This window comes from Cibotium barometz, chromosome 66 (genome assembly GCF_041138505.1).
Source record: "Cibotium barometz isolate CiBa-2024 chromosome 66, ASM4113850v1, whole genome shotgun sequence".
NCBI lineage: Eukaryota > Viridiplantae > Streptophyta > Polypodiopsida > Cyatheales > Cibotiaceae > Cibotium > Cibotium barometz.
Genome location: NC_141111.1, coordinates 9,097,674 through 9,120,445, shown reverse-complemented (window position 1 = coordinate 9,120,445; position 22,772 = coordinate 9,097,674). Strand labels below are relative to the sequence as shown.

At 38.5% G+C, this 22,772-nt stretch overlaps 1 pseudogene across 1 annotated transcript; it reads right to left on the bottom strand.

Moving 5' to 3' along the window:
• Positions 1-17,802: 17,802 nt before the first annotated feature.
• On the bottom strand, positions 17,803-21,422 carry LOC147602742 (pentatricopeptide repeat-containing protein At5g39350 pseudogene; annotated as a pseudogene). Its single transcript, XR_015265757.1, has one exon. The product of XR_015265757.1 is annotated as a pentatricopeptide repeat-containing protein At5g39350 pseudogene (transcript).
• Between the last annotated feature and the right edge of the window lie 1,350 nt (positions 21,423-22,772).

Sequence of the window (22,772 nt, the reverse complement as noted above, 5' to 3'; positions counted from 1 at the left end):
GTTGGCATAGCAACTCAAACAAGGTTAGAAAACAAAATAAGAATTTGAATCCTGATGAGCTCAGCACCACATTGTTTGACAAATAAATTAGACCAGGGAAGGTCCGATGTGAACCAACATCTCTACCCAAAGAGAGAACTAGTTTGGTACTTAGTTTGTAGGTAGAACCATCAGACAAGTATAGGATGTCCACATCTAAGGTCTCCACCTTTGATGTAACCATCATACCAATATAGAATGTCCATATCTAAGCCCTCAAAATTTGATGTATTGTGTGCATTGTATGCGGCTGGAAAACCCACAATACAAGTATGTGTCGGTACCCATGTGGCCACAACAATAGTCATAATTTCCACAATTGCCTGTATAACATGACCTCCTCTTTGGCATTACCAACACTCCCTATCCATGGGAATGTTCAAGGAGCTAATGAATCTAATGTGCAAGACCAATCTAGGGGAATGTATAGGTACCTAACATACAACCACATGGAGAACATTTGCGTACAAAGTCATGTCATTCGATTTGACCAATGCTCCTACAACATTTCAAAGGTTGATGTGTACGGCATTCAAAGACTACTTGGAAAAGTGGTTGAAAATCTTTATAGATGATCTCTATACACACTCACGATTTGAAGAGCACTTGGGATACATGAGAAAGATATTTCAAAGATGTTCATTATATGCATATTTATAAATCCTTGAAAATGGCTATTTTGGGTAAAACATGATGTCATCTTGGGACACATTGTGCCAAAAATGGAATCTCCACTGATGACAGTAAAGTGAAGCTTATTCTAGAACTATTGCCACATCCACAAATTATAAAGGAATGCAATGATTCATGGGTCATGGAGGGCATTATTGTAGATTTATTGTATTATACACTAAGATAGCGGGTCCATTACATTGATTACTCATAATCTTTGAACACTTCAGAACTTCATGTCGATTTTTTAGACTTCTTAGCCGCTTTATCCCGAGAAATAGAATTAGAGCACCTCTTTGTGTAATGAATCGTGTGTACCATGGTATGTCTTCTTCACAATTTTGCTTCTTTATACGATTACGACTGAGGCAGTGATTTTGGAGCCGAGCTGCTCTATGTACATGCTCTATGTACATATTGCAACTTTTATATAAATATAGAAATGTTTTCTGAAGAAAAATTCCTTGTTGTATAAGTGATTGTTTATGGGGCGGACGATCTGATAAAGAAAAATCTGTTATCGGACATATGTCATAGATCTCCAATAAGATCATTGTCTTGTTTAAGAAATTGTTTTTCGAACCTCTTAAGTCTTAGGATCTCATGGATGATATCAAAATAAAAATTTAATAATATATAAATTTTTGGCAGAATCATGAGACGAGGAAACCGTGGCCGTTAGCCAGACCCTCTCTCTAAAGATGATGAGCTTGACCCTGATGTTTGCAAGGCTCTTCATAAGACTCAGCCAGGACCCTTCAAAGGAGAAGGGGAAAACCTGGGCGAGGCTGTGGAGAAATGGGTGAAAGCCATGGAAGAATATTTTGACGTCACAGGCTACAATGAGCGGAGCAAAATGGCTCTTGCCTGGCTGAAAATAGTGGAAATAGCCAAGGTAGCATAGAGGAACCACTGTGACACCAACCATCTGGACAGAAATACTCAATCCTGGAATGACCTAAAAACCTATCTAAGATAGAGATTTTGTCCCCCTAGATTTTTGGAAATCAAAATGAATGAATTCTTAGAGCTAAAGCAGGAGAGCAAAACCATCGAGGAATATCACCAGGCCTTTGCTCTTTTACTCAAATATTCACCACCTCTAGATGAAGAACAACTCATGGCGAGGTTCATTTATGGAATGAACGAACCCTTGGACACACTGGTCAAAAATGCCAAGCCAGTGTCCATGGCTGAAGCAGTAAGAATGGTCACAGAGTAGAACGTGCTGAACAAGCCCTAGTCTTATCAGAATCATGGCCAAGGAAATATTTTGCCTGAGCCTCTGATGCTGACTGGTACTGATGTTAATACACCGTCCTCCATAGAACCACATATACCGACGTCGCTCAAGAGGATCAAGAAAGTAAAGACTCTCAAAATGGCAAGCGAGTCTCACTCTACTCATTCGGGTCGTAGCAGAGTTGATGAGGTGATCAATGCAAAAGCTATCATATCCTGACTCTGAGAGAGTCCAAGAATTCCAGATAGGTTCGGGGTGTCCATCTATAAATTTCCAATTTAATTTATAAGTTTTTAATTTTTTAAGTTCATTTACATAGTATTAACAAGTGAAAAACATTTCTTTCCCAGATTTCTATTAAAAATTTAGGCAATTTCTGCTCTGATACCAACTGTAAGATCCCTCTACCACCTCCGTGCACCGGACTCCCGGTAGCTGACAGCGAAAGCAGCCCCGGGGCAGGGTTTCTCACTCGGGGCCTCGCCCCCACGAATGTCCGGGCACGAGACTAGGCTGGTGGTCACTCCAAAAACCGAAACCGAGAAAATTTCCCATGCCCGAAAAGCGGGGATGATTCCACCTTTTTGAATTTTCTTAACGAATTTTTCTAACAAGATCAATTCTAAACTATCCTTCACCTGAATAAACCAGATAGAAGGAAACTATTACTGATATAATTTGATCATCTGAGTAATTTCAACGTTTTTTTCCTAATCAAGATACACACTTTCTCATGTACATCTTCATAAGAGATGCATGCTATCCACATAGCATGTGGTGCCCATCTTTCATCATCTCTACACACTATAGGGCTAGCAAAAAACACACCATCAAAGTGCAACTAGATCATAGTAGACGTAAAGCATCCAGTCCCAAACGTAAGGATAAAGGAGGGTTCTAATGGCAACTATCTACAATAGAAGATAATACATCATCAAGGAAGTCAATAGAGCAAAACTGGGACCCATCTTTAGTGCAATAAAACGACCTTCACATGGGCCTCTAAAATGCAGTCTATAGGGCAGTCCTCTAGGACAGCCAAGTGCAAGTATATTACTAAAACCTATAGCCATATGGGAGAAAAGGCCAATTAAGCATGTAATGCTCACTTGGTGGACAACATAACTCTTACAATGGCTATAAAGTAAAACGCAAGTCTAACTAGCTTATAGAAGTATAAACGCACATCACAAAGCATGTGATGCTCACTTGGTGGGGCAACATAACTCTTACAATGGCTATGAAGCAAAATGCAAGTCTAACCAGCTTATAAAAGCATAAACGCACATCACAAAGCTATCCAAACAGATGCTACATTAGAGAAATCATTTCGTCAACATACATATATATATCTTCCTCGACATACATATGGGTGTCCTAAGCACCGCGAGCCCGTGCATCGCCTGGTCAGAACCCTCCAAGATCCTCCTTAGGTGTCCTGGTACTTCACTCAGGGACCGCTTCGTCGGCCCTCACCCACTGTACGAGAAGCACACCATTTTTCACTATACCCAGGACCTGGTGGGCAGGTTTTTGCTGCGTGAGCTGTCCCTCGAACACTCCCCACCAGCTGTTGCAACTGAACTTCCCTTAGATAAACATATATGCCAAATGCTCCCTCCAGCATTCTGGCGTAAGACAGTCCTTTAAGAAAACAGGGTTTCTATGCAAGTTTTCAATCTTGATTTTGTTTAAAAACCATGAATAATCTTAAATCCGTATCTCAATACTTCTAGATCGAGGTCTGAATTCCAAACAGAATTCCTCGAATTCTGTTAACTTGATCCGAATTCTGTTAACTTGATCCTCAGATCAAAATCAAAAGTCTTAACTTAGTTTCGGATTCAGAGGGTGTTTTGAGTGCATTTTTCCTGAACTGGGCACATCGTCATTTATTGAAATTCACGAAGGGATTAGGTCTTGGTCAATAGTCTGAATCAGAGTTTGGGTCTAGAAAGGCTCTTCCTAAACTATCTTTCTATAAAAGTTAATATTTCAATTTCTCTTTTTCTAAATTTTGTTCATTGAATATTTGCTTACAGATTTCTAAACTAATCATGAATTCCTAGGAGGAATAAAATAATCATTTATCTCAATCTCCGACTTCGATAGTTTATTTAAATTTTCTCATTCCCATCTTAGTGAATATGAAACGGTAGAATTTTCTCACATATTCTCTACTTATTCATTTTTTCAATTTTTACGAAAATTAACAGAGGATTAAGGAGAACCCTTATTTAATTATAGAGATTCTATTTGCATCTAATTATGCATAAAATCCAATTCTGATGAAAGTCACACTTTTATTATCATAAAAATCATTTATGATGAAAATCACTCTTTTAACATGAAAGAATTTTTTAAATGCATATGTTTATGCATACAAAAGAATTATGATGAAAATCACTCTTTTAATATAAAAGAATTTCTTTTATGCATATGTTTATGCATACAAATCATTTATGATGAAAATCACTCTTTTAATATAAAAGAATTTCTTTTATGCATATGTTTATGCATACAAATCATTTATGATAAAAATCACTCTTTTAATATAAAAGAATATCTTTTATGCATAAAAATCATTTATGATGAAAATCACACTTTTAATATTAAAAAAATCATTTATGCATATGTTTATGCATAAAAATCATTTATGATGAAAATCACACTTTTAATATATAAAAATATCTTTTATGCATATGTTTATGCATAAAAATCATTTATGATGAAAATCACACTTTTAACATTAAAAAATATCTTTTATGCATAAAAATCATTTATGATGAAAATCACACTTTTAAAATTAAAAAAATATCTTTTATGCATATGTTTATGCATAAAAATCATTTATGATGAAAATCACACTTTTAATATTTGAAAAAATAACTTTTATGCATATGTTTATGCATAAAAATCATTTATGATGAAAATCACACTTTTAATATAAAAAATATATCTTTTATGCATAAAAATCATTTATGATGAAAATCATTCTTTTATGATCAAAATAAAATTTCAATAAGCTTCCTTCTATAAATAGAATTTAATCCTAAAGAAAGTAATACTTTCTTTTTATAAAATATTTTTAGTAAGCATTTTTCTATAGCTAGGATGAAAAGTAACACTTTAAGAATGCATATACGATGGAAATTACTCTTTTTGAAAAAAAAAAGTAAAACTTATTTTTTACAATTTTAGAAAAATTTCGCCATAACCTCCTTTGTATGGCTGACTATTTTTCAATTTTTAACTCTTTACGATTAATTATAAGTTCTCCAAGAGTATTTAAATCATTCTAATGTAAACATTTTCTACTTTATCAAAGAGAAACATTATGAAAAAAATTGATTTTATTCATTAATCATTCATCTAGGATAAGAATGGTTGGATTTACTAAAGAAGAGAGGGGAATGCCTTTTTTCAATGAGGCATAACATCACATTCAATTTAGAGAAGATAAAAATCATAAAAAACCATAAAATGAATAGAAAAGAGAAGAATCTCCAACTTACGAAGGAATTTGAGAGCTTTCCTTTGGCTTGATGGTTTGAGGGTTCTACTCTTGTTGAAACAAGAGTTGCCACCAATCTTTAGAAGAGGGAAGGTCAAAAAACCAATGAATTATGAGTAAATTCACAGTTTTCTGGCTCTTGGGAGAAGTAGGGTAACAGTGCAAAAACACTATTAAGCTTCAACAAAGGGGAAGGCTTCTATTTATAGGAAAAAGTGAGCTTCTAACCAAGCCAACTGATTCTAGAATTTTCCAGATCAGTTTGGTCAATTTTGACCATTTTTTGGCCAGTTTAGTCCACTTCTTGGATCTAGCTGAAACAGGAGAGAGGAGATATAAAAACATCTCATTATTTGGGAGTTTAAAACTCTCCCACACATGTGAAATAGGTGCCTCCTTCATGAGGGGAATTCCCCCATATACTGAGGTGTCAAAAATGCATCATTTCACCTAAATATCTCTCTTTTTTAACTATTAACCTTGTCCTTAGTCAACTCTTCATCTTATGTGAGTATTTACTCATTTTTGGGAGATTTTCCTTTTATTCTTCTATTTATCTCCTTCCTACATTTGGATGAATCTTATTGGTCCATAGGAACCTTAATTTAAAAATTTTTGAAAATCTGGAGCCCTAGGATAATGCCTCTTGAACAGATTATCCTTTATTTCTAATGCACCTTCTGAAAATCTTTTTGAACTTCTGTTTCAGGGGAACTTATTTTAATAAGATGAGATATTTTTCTATTCAAAAATATTTAAAAACTAAATTACCACTCTCTAGAAGATTTTCTCTCTCTAGGCCAAAACTGGTAGAAACAAGATCTTTTATATTTTTGAAGAGGTAGAGGTCTTTTATCGAGATGGAAAGCCACTCCCATAGATGAATAAGGAGGTGGGTGTAGAGGTCTCCTAAGAGGGAAGTGGGTGTAGAGGTCTCCTAAGAGGTCTATGTTAGAGAGGGAAGTGGGTGTAGAGGTCTATGTTGATGGGGGTCTTTTAATCGAGATGGAAAGCCACTCCCATAGATGGATAGGGAGGTGATTGTAGAGGTCTTTGTTGATGGAGTATGGTCACAAGCACGCTAAGGAATGAAAAGTGGATAGCTATATATGTGGAGGGGTAGAGAGGTCAGATATTTACACAAGTAAGGCTCTCTACAAGATAGTACTCCATAGTTGTACGTAGTCATCGTATAATGTTATTAAAGGAAATTTGTCAATGTTGGTGAAGCTCTTTTATTAATCTTTATATGGTTGTGTTTTGATAAGTGGATAATCCAAACATTTTTGGAGCTTGGCGATTCCATCATCGATGTGTTTGTAGGGTGTCATAGGATAGCAAGGTAGTCATTGGAAATGCTTTCTCATTGTCTTTCCATTGAGAAAGATGAGAATGTTGACCACACCTACCTCCAAGATCTCTCTTTTGAACCCATAGTTAGTGGTGATGATGATGACTAGTACATACATGTTTATTATAGTTTTGGAGATTATGGATCTTATTTTGGATATTCTCAGGTAGTAAGTGCATGGCCAAGGAATTGCAACCTTTAAAATTACAAATCTTAACCGATTTACCTAGCCACCTTCTTGCTTTGTATCATTTGATGTGTGCATGCTCTCTCTAATTGTCTTATGGTGTTAGTTATCTCTCACTTCTATACTACAATATCAAAGGCTATGGCAGCTAGTACCTGCCCATTAGGATGCCACCAAACCTTAGGTGTAAACAACTAGTACACATGTTTTCTCATCACTTTGGTCTTCATCTATAGTCCCCTCTCCCACCCCTCTCTCATGTGTAAACAACTAGTGCACATGTTTTCTCATGACTTTGGTCTTTATCTATAGTCCCTATATCCCCCCTCTCTCATATTTATCCCTATTTATATATCTCATTTCTATCTTTCCCCATTTATAGGACCGAATGCCTTTTTATGATGAATAGTTTCTAAGTAGTTTAACATTATTAAAATTTCTAAGTATACTATAACTCCCAAAATTTACAAATCTAACCTCCTCCCTCTAAATATATTTATTAAACATATGGAATCTTGTTCTATTCTAAGTTACATTCGTGGATCTCCCCCATGTATCTACCTTCAAACAATAATAGGGGTTGCGCTTGCCTGTTCTCACTTGTATCCTTCCCTGTCCTGCTTGTGATGAGATTAGGACTTCTGCTCTAGATAAAACTTGATGAGCTTAATATCAAGGTGATCTTGTTAGTGTTAGGGGTAGGGTCAAGGCATTGACTTTGGTCCGTTATTCTAAGGGCACAGTCAATGTCGATCTTATTGAGAAGATCACACAATTGAATGGGCAATCAGGGAGGTGCATCTTGCTACGATTCTGCGATGTAGGATTTGAGGATCTCACCCTCTTCCAAGAACGCCAACTAATTCATGTTCATATCCTTGACTAAGACTCTTGTTGGTGTTGGTGGAGCAACCGCGCAAAGGCTTTGGATGATGTATTTGCTATCTCTCTTGGTTTAGGTGGACAACTTCTATGTTCCTATCAAGTAAATTATCTCCTAGGTATATTACCTCATGGCAAAACACATTAAAGATGTAGTGTCTAGACCTATAGAGATGGTTGTGATCCCCTTGATATTGAGGCCAAATATGAAGCGATTGATGAGAGAAATAGTAGATCATCCAGTCTTCATGGGGATTTCATCTCATATGGAGATACTTAATTTGCAAAGTTTGGGCACCATCATCTGAGCACATTTGGTTGGAATGTGCATGCCAGATGTTTGTTTTTTTTAATGTCTCTTAGCCCTAGAGAGCCCCCTTAGACCCATCATGGGCAATGACGGACGAAGACAACATGGTAAATAAATCTATATGCTCATCCTCAGAACATGGCACTAGCATCATGTGAGGTAGGTACAACATGCATCAGATGCTTTGGTGTTATCACTTACTTGCGCCAAGGAGCTTCCCATGTGCACTCACCCTAGTCATCACCATCCGTGCATGCTTCACAAAACTATGCAAATCGTGTGTGAAAATATCACATGATCCAAGATGACACGATGAAATAAAATCACATGATCCAAGATGACACGATGAAATAAAATCACATGATCCAAGATGACACATCGTGTCATCTTGCCTGTTCTCACTTGCCTGATTTTATTTCATCGTGTCATCTTGGATCATGTGATTTATTTCATCGTGTCATCTTGGATCATGTGATTTATGTGAAGCTCGATTGACGATTTAAGAAGTCAGATCGTGCATTTTTAGATCCCCGCAATCTATGATTTTAGTGCCTCCACAAAGAAACCCTAGAGTCTACACGTGTGCAAACTCTATGGGGGCCTTAAGGGCCCCCTTTAATTGTAACATATATTTATATATATTGGATCACCCCAATCCATGATTCAAGACCTTGGATTGTGTAATTCAAGATATTGGATTGGGTTATTCAAGATCTTGGATCGTGTGATCTTAGATCATGTGATTTATGTAAAGCTCGATCAACGATTTAAGAAGTTGGATCACGTGATTGTTGATACCCACAAATTTTATTTCATCCCATTCCACGATTCAAGATCTTGGATCATCGTGTGACCTTGGATTGTGTGATTTATGTAAAGCTCAATCAATAATTTAAGAAGTTGGATCGTGTGATTTATGTAAAGCTCGATCAATAATTTAAGAAGTTGGATTATGTGATCATAGAAGCCCACAATCCACGATTTTAGTGCCTCCCAATCCACAATTCAAGATCTTGATCATGCAATTCAAGATCATGGATCTTGCCCTTGAAGGGTCCCTTTCATTGAAAAAAAAACTTTAGGGCCTCCACAGAGTTTGCATGCGTGCAAACTCTATGGGGGCCTTGAGGGGTCCTTTTAATTATATAAAAAGAAAGGGGGGGGGCTTTTGCGCATGCATGCATGCAAAATCTATGGGGGCCTTCAAAGCCTCCCATAGAGTCGGTAAGTATGTAGACTATATGGGCATCTTGAGGAATCCCTTTAATTACAAAGGAAAGGGGGCTCTTCAGAGCCTCCATAGAGTCTGCACGCATGTAGACTCTATGGGGGCCTTAAGGGGTCTCTTTAACTTTAAGAAAAGGGGGCTTCAAATCCTCCACAAAGTCTGCACACATGCAAACTCTATGGGGACTCTATGCAAACTCTATGGGGACTCTGAAGGGACCCATTTCAACACTTAAACATTGGATAAATCATGATTGGTAATCTCTATGATTGAGCTCAAATGGATTGGTCAATTCATTATGACACAATTCATGATTCTTCTTGGGTACGATTCTCGATTAGGAAGTGAAGCGGACGACTCAGTACAGGTCCCTAACAATTTAGTTTGATGATTGGGTTTTCTAGATTGTGTGATTTATGTAAAGCTTGATCAACTTGTAGATGCCCACAATCCACAATTCAAATGCACTATCAACATGTGGTGCCTTTACTGTTGCGCAATAATTACATATTCTCTCAAATATTCTTTGGCAAATTTGGGGGTACTTTTGGTACTTTACCCTGTTTACTCCAAATTTAGTAACATTTACTCCCCTTTATAATACTTGTGCATATATTTATATATATTCAACCATGTAGATTATATATATAATAATAATACACATATATATCTACAATATATATATATATATATATATTAATAATATAAATATATACTATATATATAATCAACTATATAGATTATATATAATTATTAATATTATTATATATATAAGACATATATATCTATAGCGCGCGCACACACACACACACACACATAGTGTGTGTTGTGTGTGTGTGTGTGTGTGTGTGTGTGTGTGTGTGTGTGTGTATAGTACATATATAATTATAGTGTATATATATATATATCTATTATTTATATAAATATAAACTATATATGTTTATCTATATTAATTATTGCATGCACACACACATATATATGTATGTATATATTTCAAATGAAATAATAAGATGTCCATTAAGTTGTTGGATATGAAACTCTAGTTTAAATGTTGGTTGTCATCATTTTTGTTAAGAATATTTACGTGATTTAATAGGGTTCTAAAAAAGAAAGATTTGCAATCATAGGTACGAACCTTTTTTACTATCATTTTTAAAATGAAAAGTAGTTTGGTTGTGCCCATGTAAAGTTAGTTTAAACAATTATGATCTCATCGGGCTAGTTTATTTGCAATCCCTTTGTCTCTCTTATTTGCCTTTCTAATCTCTCACCGGGCTAGTCTATTTGCAATCCCTTATTTGTCTCTCTTATTTGCCTTTCTAATCTCTCACCAACTCATGCTCCCAAAAGCTCTATGAGACCTCACACCATATGCACCTCTAATAAACTTTTGCTCTTTGTGTACTGAGAGCTAGAGGTGGAGTGTTGTATATGAAAGCCAATCCCTTGTATCACTTTGTGCTTCCCAATATGGGTAGTGAGGCTTAATTGATTAGGTGGGTTATCTACCAAAAAAATATTTGTCACTCTGTTTCACTCAAATATGGACGGGTCATTGTAAGCTCACATTTTTTGTAGAGCCTTTTTCCAAGTGCTCATAAGTTTATGTGCCTCAAAGTTGTCATAGAGGGGGATCCAAAGCTAGAGGTGAAGGTTCCTTCTTAATTTGATATTGAAGGTAATGAGAACTAGATGAAAACATTGGGGGAGGAGAGAGAGCTTCAGTACTTGCAGGTAATGAGAACTATATTCTAGATGAAAACATTGGGGGAGGAGAGAGAGCTTCAGTACTTGCAAGCACACACACACAATCTCACCACACAATAATGGATAACACACATAAAGATGGAAGGCTGAAATCTTCTCTTTGTCTTACTCTCTCAAGAGAAGGCTAGGAAAGATAAGTGAAAACATAACATAAGTATTAGAGTACTATGTACAAGTGGCCCATAATGTGAACACCCTAAATAGGTGAGATGGGCAAGACAAGTATGCCATAACTTGGTTGCTCTGGTGAAGATCCATTGTATCAGCTACTAATGTGCAACGGTTGCCCAGGCGCATCATGAGTGTCATCTTGTGTTGAGCTTAATAGCTCAACACTCCCTCTCAAGATCAAATCCATCTCAAAGACTCCAACCATAGTGTGAAATCTGCAAAGCTTCTCTGCCCCCCAAGGCCTTGGTAAAAATGTTAGCTATGTGCTTCTCTATGCACATGAGATCAACATCTCCTACCAAGCCCTTCTCTCTGATGAAGTGATAATGGAACTCTATGTATTTATTTTGTACATGAAACATTAGGTTGTTAGCCAACTCTATGCTACTAAGGCTAGATGACAACTTGCCTATCCACATGCAACCCTAAATCTCCAAGTAACAAATGTAACCAAGCTATCTCACATGTTGCCATCATAGCACCCCTGTACTATGTCTCTGTACTTGACAAGGCAACTATTGGCTACTTCTTGTTGCTCCATGTAACAACACTACTCCCAAAGGAAAACATCGCTAGTAGATCTTCTATCCAAGATGCTACCAACCCAATCTACATCAGTGTATCCATACACCTATAATTGTACATACCAACCTCATAGAAGAGGCCATAATCCAGTGTGGACCTCATGTAGCATAGTGTGTGCCTCACACTATCCAAATGTGGCTTTCTGAGGAACCTGGATAAATTGACTCTCCAACCCAACTATTTAGTTTATGTTTGGCCTGGTGATCATCATGTAGATCAAGTTGATGACTATCTTCCTGTACATAGTGGCATTCTCCATAATCTCACATGTGTTTGCACTCAGCTTGCCATTTTGATCCAATGGTACATAAATGATCTTATAGCTAGCCAAACCATATTTGGACAACATGCCCAATGCATAGTGTCTCTGTGACAACTATATGACCTCAAGCATCTTGATGACCTCAATGCCAAGAAAGTATCTGAGCTTGCCCAAATCCTTCATGTCAAACTTCTTATTGAGGATCCTTTACGTTCTCAACTTCCTCTTCATTATGACCCCCCAATAATTAAGTCATCCATATAGATGATGATGACCACAATCCCGTTATCACTCTTTTGCACATAAAGTGAATGATCAACATCTGCCATATATGGTGAGATAAGATATTGTGCAATCTTATCATGCCATTCTCTCGGTGCCTACTTCACGCCATACAAGGCTTTACGTAGCCTACACACATAATCTGGGTGACTCAAATCCTCATAACCAAGTGACTGCTCTCGGTGCCTACTTTAAGCCATACATGGCTTTATGTAGCCTACACATAATTTGGGTGACTCAAATTCTCATAACCAAGTGACTACTCTAAATATACCTCTTCTTGCAATTCACCATGTAAAGATGGCACATTCTTTACATCCATCCGATGTAAAACCCAACTTTTTGATGTAGCCACTACAATAATAGCTCTCACCATTTCCCTCTTGGCAATAGGGTTAAATGTCTCCTCATAATCAATGCCGTAGGTCTGAATATAACCTTTGGTAACCAATCTCGCCTTGTGCTTCCTTATGCTTTCATCTGAGTTGTGCTTTATTTTGTAGACCCACTTACATCTAATAGCCTTTTTGCCATCAGCAGGCAAAGGCACCAATTCCCATGTCTTATTTGCATCCAATGTAGCCATTTCTTTATCCATGCCTTTCTCCCAATGTACATGCCCAACAATATCCTCAAAACATGTGGGCTCAGCCTCTTGCACAACTTTGCCATGTGTGCATAATGGTAAGCTACATAATCATCATACATCAAGCTTTGAATAGGGTTTTTGAGCCTATTTGACCTGCAAGGTCCTAGATTTATCCTTGGTTTCCTTACGGCTACCTTAGCCTTCCTTGCACCAGGTGTCCTAATAACAGCTAGAATCCCAACCTCCTTATTAAGGCTCAGAGCACTAGACTCTCCATCAACATATGAATGTTCTGCTGAAATGTCAAGTATATACCAAGAGACTTATCCACCTTCTCCATCAACATATGAATGTTCTGCTGAAATGTCAGACAGGTATATACCAAGAGACTTATCCACCTTCTCTACCTTTGTGTGATGCACTTACTAAACATGTAGGACTAATTTTTTGATGTACCCTGCCATTCCATCATCTATCAATAGACCCATTGCTAGAGGACTCTCTCGCTCCATTGCTAGGGGACTCTCTTGGTCCATTTCTACTAGAGGAATCTCTCGACTCACTCAATGATTGTGATTCCATGGTCTACCAACAATAGACCCACTACTAGAGGACTCTCTCGATTCGCTCAATGACTGTGATTCCATGGTCTACCAACAATAGACCCACTACTAGAGGACTCTCTCGATTTGCTCAATGACTGTGATTGTTGACGTGTATTCTGCACAACCACTCGCTCCTGTACATCAGCCCTAATCGAGTCTTTACAGCATCATACCAAACTGCTCATCTCATCAAAGGCAACATCCTTGCTCACCCTCATCTCATGTGTGACAGGGTTATAACATAGGTACCTCTTTTTCTTAAGGGAGCAACATCCTTGCTCACCCTCATCTCATGTGTGACAGGGTTATAACATAGGTACCTCTTTTTCTTAAGGGAGCAACTGATGAACACACATTTTCAGCCTTTGGATCTAACTTACTATAGGAATGTGTACATATACAATGTGTCCAAACACCTTCAAGTGTGACAAATCTAGTTTTCTACCAGTATACTTCTCCTCTGGAGTCACACCATGCATAATGTAAACTGCAATTACAAAAATTACTTTAGCCTGATAATGTTGAGGCATGCTCTTCTCAACCATCATGCACGAGCCTTCTCTGCCTCTCAGAGCAACACCATTTTACTATGGAGTGTACCTACATGTGAATTGCCTCTAAATTCTATGTTTTCTTAAGTACCAATTGAACTCATTGGAGAAGTACTCTCCCTCTCCATATGAACTTAGACACTTAACCTGTGCAAACCTATTTGCTTTTCAGCCAACATTTTGAAATTGTAAAAGTGAGTAAACACTTTACTTTTCTCTTTCATGAAATAGATCCACACCTTCCTTGTGTGGCCATCAATAAAAGATACATAGTAATGACATCCTCCCATTGATGCCACCTTTATCAGCCCCCATACATTTGAGTGTACCACATCAAGTGCTCTCTTACATTTCTGTCATGTGGAAATACATTCTTTATTTTCTTTCCAAATTAGCATGCTTCACATACTTTATGCAATCCATCCACCTTAAACTTTGATGAACCTATAACAGTTTCTGAATTCTGCATTGACTTTAATCATTGCTCATCTATTTATAGGTGAGGGAGGCCACTAACCAATTCCCATTGGTTAGTGGCTTTGATAAGCCTATAACAATTTCTGAATTCTGCATTGACTTTAATTATTGCTCATCTATTTATAGGTGAGGGAGGCCACTAACCGATTCCAATTGGGTTCTAGAGCCTTCTAGCTTCAATTTGACCCAATTTGGATCAGTTTGGCTCCCTTTTTGATCTAGTTTGCACCAGGAGAGAGGAGAGATGAAATATCTTGATTTTTTTGAATTAAAAAATCCAAACAATGATGATAAAAAAGGTGCCTACCTCAAGTGGCTTTCTCTCCTTATTACTAGGTGTCAAAAATTCATTAGATATCTTTGTTTCTCACACTGACAATTTGTTTGATGTTGTCAGACATATTTGCTAACAACCATAAATCTACAAACATATAATTTTGTATGTAACCTATAACATAACAATGTTCGTTTATAACTCTTGTAGTAGTGGTATTTCTACATAATCTGTATGTCACAAGATGCACCCACAATCAACAATACATGTGCAATCTCTATCTGGTCACCCAAAATGTACATAATAACCAGAGTTCGGACAGAAACAATTCCAAACTGAAACTTCCTAGAAGTGCCTGAAAACACCTTGCAGTGGTCGAACGAAGGCAGTGCCCAAAACACAAATTTCGTCACAAAATTACAATATAAAGTACTGATACTGCACACCTCATAGGCACCTCTATTCATACGAAGACAGCTCCTCAACAATCGGAGATGTATAGCTCCCAGAGCTACCCAGAGGGTGTCGTACCTAGACAAGAAGGGGAAGAGATGATGATGCATACCATGAAAAAATTGGGAGAGCATAGAGAGCTTGAGCACTTGCAAACGCTCATACACACTCACACAACAATGGATAAAACACACACAAACATGGAAGGTTGAAATCTTCTTCTTCTTCTTACTCTCAAAATAAGACTACAAAAGATAAGTGAAAATCCAACATAAGTACTAGAGTACTATGTACAAGTGGTCCATAATGTCAACATGCTAAATAGGTGAGCTGGCAAGATAAGTATGCCATAACTTGGTTGGACTAGGTAAGTGTAGTTGAGTTATAGAATCACTGGCAGAAATCCGTGGTGCAAGCTACCAAACACGCCAATGGTGTAAATGTGGAACGGTCACCCGGCACATCATGAGTGTCAGCTCATGTTGAACTTAACATCTCAACAGTAGAGACCTCCATGTCCAATAGATATGTGCTAGTTAATCGTGCATTGATAGATGATATTAGTGTTATTGATATTGTTGAACTAGGGCCTTTAGAAAGGGTTGAGAAACCAAAGAAAGATAGTATCTATATGATTGATGATGAAAATCCATTACCTGTACCACTTGATTCAAGGGAGTCCAACAAGCACAAGCAGTGGAGAAGGATTTCTCATGTAGACCTTACTCAGCATCTCCAAAGGATAATGAGAGGTCTTCACACATAGACCTTAAGGATTTAAATATCTAGATGAGAAATGGTGCTAGAGGCTGCTAGGACCTTAGCATCTCTAAAGGGAATGAGAGATCCACGTAGACCTTGAGGATTCAGATGATGATAAGAAAGTCCAAGGGAATAGTATAATCCCTTAGATCATGGATAATAGCAAGGCCAATGTGTTGAGATCTTAGATTGGGAGTATAAAGAATGTAATATAGGTGACAGAAGTGCCCAAGGTTTACAACAATAATCTGATCATGCAATATCCTCCTACATTCGACAAAGTAAATGATATGGATGGGATGAAACATAAATTAGATGGTCATGTTAGGACAAGATCCACAACTACCAATATGCCCATCCAATGCACAATGAGAGTGAGTTATTGTATTGGCTCTTTGGAATGCCACAAGATATCTTGTCCTTACTATGCCAATCACAAAAATTTTAATAGGACTAGCTTTAGAGGATATGTGTTCAAAGCTTGCTCGACTCAATGCATTTTAAGTTCCATCTCATTCTCACTCCTATATGCATGTTTGCCAGCCTCAATGTATTGTAAGTACCATCTCATTCTGACACATGTAGGCATGTTTGTCAGCTTGTCATCGATCTCAATGCATTTTAAGTACTATCTCATTCCGACACTACTAGGCATGTTTGTCAGCTTGTCAAAGTACCCCTTCTGCTAAGGGCACATGTTGGAGACCAAGATCTAATCAATTTTCCAAGCCCAGTTGCAAAGTCTGAAATTAGGTTTGGTCACTTACATGTTAATTTCCTATCAGACTACATCCTTGTCAAACCCCATCCCAACTGGACACCATTTGCATGGGTTTCTGACTACCCAATCAAACATCATTTGCATGGACTTCTGACTACCCAAAGTATCCCTCTAGTACAGTTTTAAAACCATAGACTTGGAGGGTCCTAGTTTTCTCTAGTTGGTTGAAAAAGGAGGCTTTCTCATCAATTTCACACATGCTTCAACACAAGTCTTCTATTTCTACCAGATGTAGTTTGGAGCAATTCAAGCATGTTTGATTGATCAAAGGGCTTCCACACAAATTTTTAGCACATTGTCTCTGTGCAATGGACAACAACTATACCCCTTGGCAATCATTTCTCTACACCCTTGGAAAGCCCAAAATCACATATGGCTATGCTTACATGTTAGTTTTCCACTAGACTACATGTCTGTCAAACCCCATTCTGATTGGACATCAAAATTCAAAATCTTAATGTAAGAATCAAAATGTAAGTCCCAGTCGGTGTCATCGTTCGTGACTCTTTTAGAATCAAAATTTAAGCCCCAGTCATGATGTCATTGTGCTAGATGGCCATAAAAGTCGAGAGTTAAGGTCTGAGTCACCACTAGTCTTTTTGGGCTAGAAACATGGTCTTTTTCTTACAGAACATACGCACAAACTTTTAAAAAAAAAAAACCATAAAAAGATTCTCATGCACAAAGTCATGGATGGCCTTTCTGTCCATAGGCATTGTTTTGCCTTTTCATTGATTTCATCCTAAAAATAACAAATTCATATCTAAGCTATGTTAAAGCATTGCATGCTAAGAGTCACCAGACTAGACACATATCTTGTACACAAAGTATCTCATTAATTGAAGTAAATCATGAAAAAAAAATTACATCCTTGCTTCGGCTTCTATGCACACACACTGCAAATTCCTTCTAGGTTAGAAGCCTCCAGAACACAAACCATCTAGGTACATTTCTCGATCGGGAGGGGGGCCACCCTAGTCCAAGGTGCAACCCAATACCTGGATTACCCTGCCAGATGCTTCTCTTGCATAGCATGTTGTTCTTGCATCTTTCAATGCATGTATTAGGCACTCTTTATTTGTTTTTTTTACCCATGTACATGGCATTCCACACATAAAGTTCCTCGACATTGACAACCGCATTTCCTTGAATATCTTTTGATGCTCTCACCAATATCTTTTGATGCTCTCACCAGTAGTAGATCTGCTTCTTCAACCCCATTTCCTTGAATATATTTTGATGCTCTCACCAATAGTAGAGCTTCTTCTTCAAGGCAAGAGGCTCTCTTACACAACATTGAGCTTTTGTAACCTCAAAAGCCACTTGTTTTTTCCTTTTTGGTTGATGTCTACCGATTGGCAGTCCCATGACTGACTGCATCTTTTCACAAGGCTCCAAACTGCACTTTAGCCATGGGGATTACATTGTCTCCATCCATTGGTAACATCCAATGGATGTAAGGTAACATCCATTGGTGATTACATTGAGCATTGTGTCTCTAGAGTGTGTTACCGTCAAGAGCATCAAACTCTCTAGAACAAGTTTTTGCCATTGGTGGAGCACTATCGTCAGTGATACTGCAAACTCCGATTGAGGTGGTTTATGGTCGTCTCGGGACCCGAACTTTCGACACTTCCAATGGACATTAGGTGGTCCTCCACATGTATGTTGAGACATATCCGAGAAGAGATTCCGGAGGCTCAGACCAAGCAAGTTTGCAAGGCCGATAAGTGTCGTTGGGATAGCTCATGTACACGTTGCTCAAGCAATTCAGGAAAGGTTGCTCCAAAGAAGAAAGGTCCTTTCAAAAAGCTCAATGACAATCGTTTTCCGGCTAAAGTTACTGGGCAATTCGAAGATGCATCTGTTGTTTCAATCAAGCAATCTTGTGGAGTACCATCGACTGGAGTTGGATGAGGATGAACCACAGTTGGTGGACGATGAGGGACTGCAGAAGGTGTTGTTGCCAGAACATGTGGTTCTTTACCAGTACAAATGAGAGGCTCATCGTGAGCAACTCTAGTACCTTCTCAAGTTCAAGGGCTATCTGACATAGCATGCAATGTGTCCATGGACGTGGCTTCATCATGTTCTATTTATAGTTAACCGTCAATAAAGTTGTTCCGGGGCTCCTGTATGCATCCTAATTCCATCATTGTCTTCATCACTTTTTCTTGATCAACCCACATCTCAGCTGCGGCATAGGTATTAGCTAGAAGTACAAAGGCAGAAGTGTTGTATGGCTCAAGCTTCAGAATACACTCTGCTACACTTTCTGCTAACTCTACATGACAATATACTCTGCAAGCTCCAAGTAAAGCCATCCATATCCCAGCAGTTGGTCTACATGTCATCTCTGTTATAACATATCCTGCTTCTTCCAAGCGACCTGCACGACCAAGTAGATCAATGATACAAGTATAATGCTCTACTCGGGGCCTAATGCCATTTACTTGACTCATGCAGGCAAACAAGAAACATCCTTCTTCCACTAGTCCCGCATGGCTACATGCTGAGAGAAACTTGAGAAAGGACACATCATTCAGCTGCACACCTTCTCTATGCATTTGCGCAATAGTTTGAAGGGCTTGTTTGTATAGCCCATGTTGGGCATAGCCAGTAACCAGAGCAGTCCATAAGACCACATCTCTATTTGGCAATGCGTCAAACACCTTTCTTGCAGTCTTTAAATCTCCACATTTGGAATACATATCAACAAGGGCACTTCTAATGAAAACATCCGAGTTGAACCCACTTATGTTGATGTGCACGTGGATCTCCCTGCCCTTGTCAAGGGCTGCCATGCTAGCACACGCATTGAGAATATTTACATACGTGCCCTCATCTGGCTCTAGACCTTCCTGTTTCATTTGATGAAAGAGTCCAAAAGCCTCCCCCATATGCCCTTGTTGACTATACCCTGTAATCATTGCATTCCATGCAGCTGAATCCCGCTTTTGCATTTGGTCAAAAACTTTCTTTGCAGTCTCTATGCAACCACACTTGGCATACATGTTGACAAGTGTGCTTTCCATGAGTATATTCGGTTTGATTCCAGTTTTGAGAATCAAAGCATGAATCTCTTTACCCTCATCCAAGGCTGCAAGTCCCGCAAATGCGTTAAGGATGCTCAAAAATGTGACCTCATTTGGCTTTACACCTTCTTGGCACATTCTCCCATAAAAATGGAGAGCTTCCTTAGCACGGCTGAGTTTCACGTACCCTGCAATCATTGCAGTCCAAGAGATCACATCTCTTCTGCACAAGCCATCAAAAACTTGGAGAGCATGCTCCATGCTCCCACACTTTGCATACATGTCGACCAGAGCGTTGCTTATTAATAGAGTTGGCCTGATACTGCTCTGCATTATGCAGGTGTGTATCTGCTTGCCTTGCTCTAGGTTGCCTATGGTAGCACAAGCATTAAGAACACTCAAAAAGGCGACTTCATCAGGCTTAACATCATTCTTCTGCATGTCATAGAAACATGAGAGTGCTTCTCTGCCATGGCCACCCTTGGCATAACCTGCAATGATTGCCGTCCATGAGACTACACTCCGCAAGGGCATAATCTCAAACACCCTATATGCATCGTTCATACTTCCGCATTTGGCATACATGTCGATCAGTGTATTATTAATTACCAGATCTTGTGGTATACCAGATTCTATCATGTGCCCATGCATATGCTTGCCTTGTTCCAAGTTCCCCAGCCTGCCACATGCTTTCAAGACGCTAACAAAAGTCACTTCGTCTGGCATGACACCATCTTGTCCCATTTCGAAGAACATTTCGAAAGCCCATCCAGGAGCTTCATGCTGGGCATATCCTGCAATCAATGCATTCCAAGAGACAACATCTCGTTTGGACATGCTGTTGAAAACCTCACGTGCATCGTTCATTCTCCCATACTTGGCATACAGGTCGATGAGCCTCGTGTCTAGAAACATGCTCGGTTTAAACCCACTTTTCATGATGTAAGAATGCACATGCCTTGCTTGTGCTAGGGCTTTCGAGTTTATGCAAGCCTGCAAAAGGAGCATACAAGTATTGGAGTGAGCCAGAATGCCTTCTGCATCCATGAGGTCGAGAACATCGATTGCCTCCTTCAACTGCCCCTGCTTACATAGGGACCTCAAGTCTACATCCATGCTGTGAAAGTCCATGTTGGTCCCTTGCCTAGGCACCCAACTCTTCCAGGTAGCTTGATGCTTGGCACATAATTTCATCTGTTGCCAACTGGTCAGGCCAGACTGGAAAATTTCGGATTGTATGTCCATACATCTAAAAAAAATTGAATTAAGTTCAGGTTCTATTCCAAACTTAAAAGAGGGGGAGACTACGTTCATGGATAGCATTAAACATACAATTTTTCAATAGGGTTATGGCAGAAAGCCTGCAGAAAGCAAGGAAACCTTACGTTCTCTCCTGTCGACCATGGTAATAAGACTATAATTTAGAAGTTATTGTCAAGGGTTAATTTATTTAAGTGACACAAATCCATAAAAGCACAAACTTATTATTTTTTACTTTTTCTTTTTTTAATCTTGGCACACATGTTATCACCCACACACACAAGTGCCATCGCTCGCACACACACGAGAGATTCGAACCCCATAACGTAGGGACTCTTTAACTCCATTCTAACCGTTGCACAAAAATAGTATTATTTTTAATAATAGTATTATTTTTAATATTTATTTTCAAACAACAGCAAGAAAATAAACAAGCTATCATTAGTAATGGTCGTTTACAATCACCCCCTCCCCTTCCCCAAAAAAAAAGAACCGTAATTGCAACCATTGTGAAGTGGTTTTTTGAGGACATTATAAACTCCCATGATTATATTATGTACAAATGACCATTCACATGATTGCGGCATCCTCTGTTTCCAAGGGCACAATCGATATGTTCTTGTCGTCTTGCGTAACAGCTCTAAGAACCCCACTACCAGAATCATATACAACCGTCCCATCAACAATATGAGCACCATGTTGGATACCCTCAGCATTGTATGGCACGGGGTCTTTAAGACACCTGTCAGATGGGATCAATGGTTGTGAAATCAAGCTCAGTCCGCCACCATTTTTCTGCACCAGATCGAAAAGTAAACTAGGGACAACAGCTGACCACCATTTTTGGCGTCCCTAGTTTATGTTTTTTTACCTTAGTTTACCTCAAAGTTGAGCCCAAAAATGTTTACGTTCCACGCCTCTAACCAATACACTATTAACACCGCATTATCAACCCTCTTTTCTATGTTAACACATCCTAGTTTAAATCCTAGGCCAATTTATTTCCTTAGTTTACCCTCTCCTCACTAGTTTTCCCTACTCTTCCCTACCTTACCCTCTCCTCCCTAGTTTATTTCGTGAGTTTACCCTCTCTCTAGTTTACTTTCCATAGTTTACCTTCGTCTCCTAGTTTACTTGCCCTTAAAGCGCTAGTTTACTCGACACACCGAAAATTATGGTGGCCGACCATCATCCCTAATTTACTTTTTTTCTCGATGACACGATAAAAATGGTGGCAGACTGTGCATGATCTCATAGCCATTGATCCCATCTACCAAGGATCTTAAAAACTTGGTGCCATATAGTGATGGGGACCTCTATTAGGTTGTTCTTCGAGCCTAGGAAATCATAATCACCATTGTCATTTTCTACAACACTTTCTCTAGTTGCATAAAAGGAAATATCCTCCCACAAAATATTGAGGGAAGCAATCATTTTCTTGTACAACTTGTCCTTTTTTGCCATTCTTAGAGCGACACAATTTAATAAAATA